Below are 6,045 nucleotides of genomic sequence, written 5' to 3'. Positions count from 1 at the left end.
GAGAAGTGGGTTGGAGTGAGGTGTGATCTGGGGTGGAGGTCTAAAAGTGACCGGACTAGCTTGTTCTGGGATGTCCGGAGTCTAGATTTGAGAGTTTTGGAGGTGCTGGAGTACCAGAAGGTGCAAGCGTAATCAAAAAAGGGTTGAAGGAGAGTTCCCGCTAGAATCTTCAAGGTGCTTTTGTTGACCAGAGAGGAGATTCTGTAGAGGAATCTCGTTCTTTGGTTGACCTTTTTGATGACCTGGGTTGCCATTTTATCACAGGAATGATTAGCCTCTAGAATGGAACCTAGGTAGGTGATCTCATCTTTCCTGGTGATAACGATGTCACCCACTTTTGTTGCCATGTGTTGTTCTTTGTGGTTACCCGTAGGAAGAACTATGTCGAGCTGCATGAATAAGTTGGCTTTAATTAAGTCTTCAGCAGGACAGCAATTGTACGTACGCACTAGAGATGCGCGGTTTGCGGTCACAACCGCGGAGTCCGCGGATAAACCGCGGGTCGGGCGGGTGACATGACGAAAAGATAGATTTTAAATAGATTCGGGCGGGTGGCGGTTGAACCAATTCGGAAATATATATTGGAATAATCCCAGGAATGTAGGCTCAAAAAAACTTCTTCGTTTGTCTTGTCTTTATTGCACAAGATGTAATACAACCACACAACAGCTCTCATGTCTCTAACGCTTTTCCCTGGACAACGCAAACTCTCACTTCCTGTCGATAACGTCACTTCTCTATCTCTCCCGGAAGTCCCGCCCCCCAGCCAAAGTCATTGTTTAACACCTCGTAGCCAGCCGCTACATTATACATAGTTAAATGTTATGTTGAAGAGGTTCATTTAGCCTACTGACGTGTATTTATAAATGGTTGGTTTATATAGGCTAGTAGGTAAAGTGTTGTACCTGACAACTCTTGATGGTACAATCCATACATCACGTCACAGACAACGTCACGCTAACATCACGTGACACCTCTGATGAAGGCTGCAGAAGCAAAGTAGCCCAAACTTGTCAGGTACAACACTTTACCTTACTAGCCTATAGAAATCAACCATTTATAAATAGTTAAATGTTGTTACCCACATACGAAAAACGAGCAGCACTCTTTGAAACAGTATGTGGGCATACTTGTATTTTGAAGTGTCTCGTTTGGTCCGTCGACGGATGTAAGGAAGCTACTTCCGGGTGTGGCCAACGAGGTATTTGTCATTTGTTGGTTTTTTACTTAGTAAAATGTTTGATCCACATGCTGTGCATGTTATTATTTTTACGTTTGTAACCTGCTTTATTTATTACAGTTTTCACGGTGAATTTGAATGGAAAATAATTCTTTTAATAAATCAGTTCAAGAAAGCCATTGTGTCTGTGCTATTTGGAGGGAGTTACACTTTCTAACCTCACTAATGCCTTGCATCGTCTATATTAGATATATAACAACGGGCGGGTGGGTGTGGCTTTGATGAAATGTTGGTTCGGGTGGATTGCGGGTGGATGACGACTTTAGTGATGTGGTTGCGGGTGATATAATTGCCTATCCGCGCATCTCTAGTACGCACTGCATGAGAGGGTGGTAGTATCTGACTCCTCGATGTGCACACCCTGGTGGTGTGTTCTAGAATTACAACAACAAAACAGTCATTTTACCAAATCATCTACATCCTTCCCTTTTAGTTCAGCGTCCTTAAAAAAAACAAAAGAAGATAAGTGAAATGAATATCCACATGCCCCTAAAACTGACCAACACGCCGGATTGTAGTCAGCTGGAGGCGTGTCTTAATGAAATTAAACAATGGATGTCCGCTAACTTTTTGCAACTCAACGCCAAAAAAACGGAAATGCTGATTATCGGTCCTGCTAGACACCGACCTCTTTTTAATAATACAACTTTAACATTTGACAACCAAACAATTAAACAAGGCGACTCTGTAAAGAATCTGGGTGTTATCTTCGACCCAACTCTCTCCTTTGAGCCACACATTAAAAGCGTTACTAAAACGGCCTTCTTTCATGTCCGTAATATCGCGGCTGCTAGACTTTTGACAAGAACAAGAAAGTTTGATCACATTACGCCTATACTGTATATACCTTTATATACATATATACATACATATATACCTATACTGGCTCACCTGCACTGGCTTCCTGTGCACTTAAGATGTGACTTTAAGGTTTTACTACTTACGTATAAAATACTACACGGTCTAGCTCCAGCCTATCTTGACGATTGTATTGTACCATATGTCCCGGCAAGAAATCTGCGTTAGAAAGACTCCGGCTTATTAGTGATTCCCAAAGCCCAAAAAAAGTCTGCGGGCTATAGAGCGTTTTCATTTCGGGCTCCAGTACTCTGGAATGCCCTACCGGTAACAGTTTGAGATGCCACCTCAGTAGAAGCATTTAAGTCTCACCTTAAAACTCATTTGTATACTCTAGCCTTTAAAGACTCCCTTTTTAGACCAGTTGATCCGCCGTTTATTTTCTTTTTCTCCTATGTCCCACTCTCCCTTGTGGAGGGGGTCCGGTCCGATCCGGTGGCCATGGATGACGTACTGGCTCTCCAGACCCAGGATGAACCGCTCATCCAGAGTCGGGACCCAGGATGGACCGCCCGCCTGTGTTTTGGCTTGGGACATCCCTGCGCTGCTGATCCGCCTCCGCTTGGGATGGTTTCCTGCTGTGAACAGGACTCTTGCTGCTGTGTTGGATCCGCTCTGGACAGGACTCTCACGGCTGTGTTGGATCCATTATGGATTGAACTTTCACAGTATCATGTTAGACCCGCTCGACATCCATTGCTTTCCTCCTCTCCAAGGTTCTCATAGTCATCATTGTCACCAATGTCCCACTGGGTGTGAGTTTTCCTTGCCCTTATGTGGGCCTACCGAGGATGTCGTAGTGGTTTGTGTTGTGGTTTGTGCAGCCCTTTGAGACACTAGTGATTTAGGGCTATATAAGTAAACATTGATTGATTGATTGATATGTAACTGAGATCAAATCTCCTAACTGTGTAGGGTGAGTACAAACAATTCACCATCTCTATGGAATATCTAAACAAATCATAGAACAGCTAGAAAAATACTATCTCAAAATAAATCACTCGTGCATTTTTCTTTTCTTACTGCACATACTTTGGATTGGGTCTGCAAACTCGTCCTGCACGTGTTGTGTAAGCTGTGTCAGTCTGCGTCGTGAATCTGGGTCGAATTGGTGATGTACTTTCCGTTTGCCTAATCACTGTCTTTTCTCTCAGTGGTGTGGGAGGGACCAAGTCCACCATGGTATGTCTACCATCCTGAGAGTCTGCTTCGCCGTTCTGGAACGGTGTTGGTGGTTGTTCTTGAACCGGGACGATGTGGCGACGATTCCCCCTGTATCTTCTCCCATCGGACTGGATGATGTAGGAACGTGGCTCTTCGCACGACTTTTCCACTATTCCAAGTCGGTCATGTCCAGCAGGAGTCTGCATACAGGTCACTTGCCCTTCTGCCAAGGGAGTCAGTGGGCGACTTGACTTGTCGTAGTGACATTTCACTGTAGTTCTCTTGTCGACTAGTCGAGCGTGTACTTGTGTTGAGTCTTTTTCTGTTGGATGTAGTAGTCTGGTACACACTGGGATAGCTGCACGCGTTTGTCTTGATATTAAACGTTCGGCAGGGGAACCAAGGTCTGCATCTCGGGGAATGTTTCTGAGGTTCAGGAGGTTTAGGAAGACATCAGTTTTGTCCCGGTGGGATTTCTCCATCAGTTGCTTGTCACTCCTGACAACTCTTTCCGCAAGTCCATTCGACTTGGGAAACTCTGGGCTACTGGTGGTGTGGATGAAGTCCCGCTCCTCAGCAAATTTCCTGAATTGCTCACACTTGTACTGTCTTACATTATCAGATAGCAGTGTGTGTGGTGTACCGTGCAATGAAAAATGTTATTTTCATTTTGGAAATTACAGCTGTCGCTGTGATGTTTTGTAGAAGGTCAATTTCAAACCATCCAGAATAGGAATCCACTATCACCTGGTAGTGTTGTCCACACCATTCAAAAATGTTTGTAGCAACTGTGGACCACGGAAGGTCTGGAACTGGATGGAGATGAAGTGGTTCTTTTTGCTGATGTGGTTTTGTGCTGCTGCACACTGTGCAAAAAAGTAGTTCTTTAGTGATGTCTCGTGACATTGATGGCCAAAAGATGATACCTCTTGCTCTGCGTTTGGTTGCTTCAATGCCTGGGTGACCTTTGTGTACAATCTTAATGTACTCTTTTGTAGTGACGTTGGAATGACTGCTTTCTGCCCTTTCATGACGATTCCATCTTCCACAGTGAGCTCGTCTCTGTAGGGGAAGAAAACTTCAATGGCAGGCTGCAGCTGAGTCTTTCTGGCAAGCCATCCATGCTGGATAACTGTACTGAGTCTGCATTACTTCAACCTCCTCCATGTGCTTCTTGAGCTCTTCCGGGCGGGCTGTAGAAATGTAGCTCACCGACATGACGTCGAAAGAACTACTATCAGATGGGCTCTCACTGTCTGTTGCATTAGGGGCTCTTGAAAGAGTGTCAGCCAAGTACATGTGCTTTCCTTTTTTGTAGATTAGGCTTATGTCATAGCTTTGCAAGCGTAGCAGCATCCGCTGAAGACGGGCCGGGGCATTGTGAATTGGTTTCTTCAAGATAGTCCCCAACAGTTGGTGGTCAGTTTCTACTGTGGTGGCCTTGCCATACACATAGTCTCTGAACTTGGTGCATGCAAACACAACAGCTAGAAGCTCCTTCTCAATTTGAGGGTATTGAGTTTCTGTTTCTGTAAGGGTGCGGGATGCAAAGGCTACTGGCCTTCCATTTTACATGAGGCAGCTCCTAGTCCAAAGCATGACGCCTCACAGGTCAGCGTGACTGGCTCTTTGACATCTTAGTAGGCCAATACTGGTGGAAAGGAGAGACATGCTTTCAGGTGGTCGAAAGCATCTTGGTGTTGCTGGAACCAGCACCATGCGGTCTCTTTGTGAGTCAGCTTCCTCAGTGGCGTTGCGATGTCACTGAGGTTTGGAATGTGCTTGCCAAGATAGTTAACCATTCCCAGGAAACGGTGAAGTGAAGTGACATCTGTGGGAAATGGCATGTCTGTGATAGCAGCAGTTTTGGAGGGGTCAACGTTCACACTTTTACTTTTGAAGATATGACAAACGTAGCATACTTAGTCAAGTCGAAATTTGCATTTCTGCGGGTTGAGTTTGAGGTTTATTTCCTTCACACGTTCTAGCACCTTTTTTAGGTTGGCGTCATGCTCCGCCACATCACGGCCTCCGATGATGATGTCATCGACAATAACTGAGCATGGATATCCAGCAAAGAGCTGATCCATTGTGCGTTGGAATACTTCGCTTGCTGAGTTAATGCCGAAAGGCATGCGAAGGAATCAGTAACGTCCAAAAGGAGTACTGAATGTTGTCTTCATTGAGGACTTCTTGTCCAGGCGGATCTGCCAGAATGAATTTTTTGCATCTAGCACTGAAAACATTTGTGCTGCTACCTCCTCCACACTTCTCATGGGGTGGTGGGGCCGTTTTAGTGCTTCATTTAAAGGCCTACTGAAAGCCACTACTAGCCACCACGCAGTCTGATAGTTTATATATCAATGATGAAATATTAACATTGCAACACATGCCAATACGGCCTTTTTAGTTTACTAAATTGCAATTTAAAATTTCCCGGGAGTTTCGTCTTCGAAACGTTGTGTAATGATGACGTGTACGCAACACGTCACAGGTTTTTAGGAAGTATGAGCGCTGCACACACACACAGCTAAAAGTCGTCTACTTTAACGGCATAATTATACAGTTTTTTTGGACATCTGTGTTGCTGAATCTTTTGCAATCTGTTCAATTAATATTGGAGAAGTCATAGTAGAAAGATGGAGTTGGGAAGCTTTAGCTTTTAGCCACACAAACACACAGTGATTCCTTGTTTAAAATCCTGGAGGTGAAACTTTCCTGTGGATCAGAGTGCGGTCAAGAGAACATGGATCCCGACCACACGTCAACCAGCAGGTTTCGGT

Source organism: Nerophis ophidion, unplaced genomic scaffold (genome assembly GCF_033978795.1).
Source record: "Nerophis ophidion isolate RoL-2023_Sa unplaced genomic scaffold, RoL_Noph_v1.0 HiC_scaffold_30, whole genome shotgun sequence".
Lineage (NCBI taxonomy): Eukaryota > Metazoa > Chordata > Actinopteri > Syngnathiformes > Syngnathidae > Nerophis > Nerophis ophidion.
Note: the sequence above shows the minus strand (reverse complement) of the source record.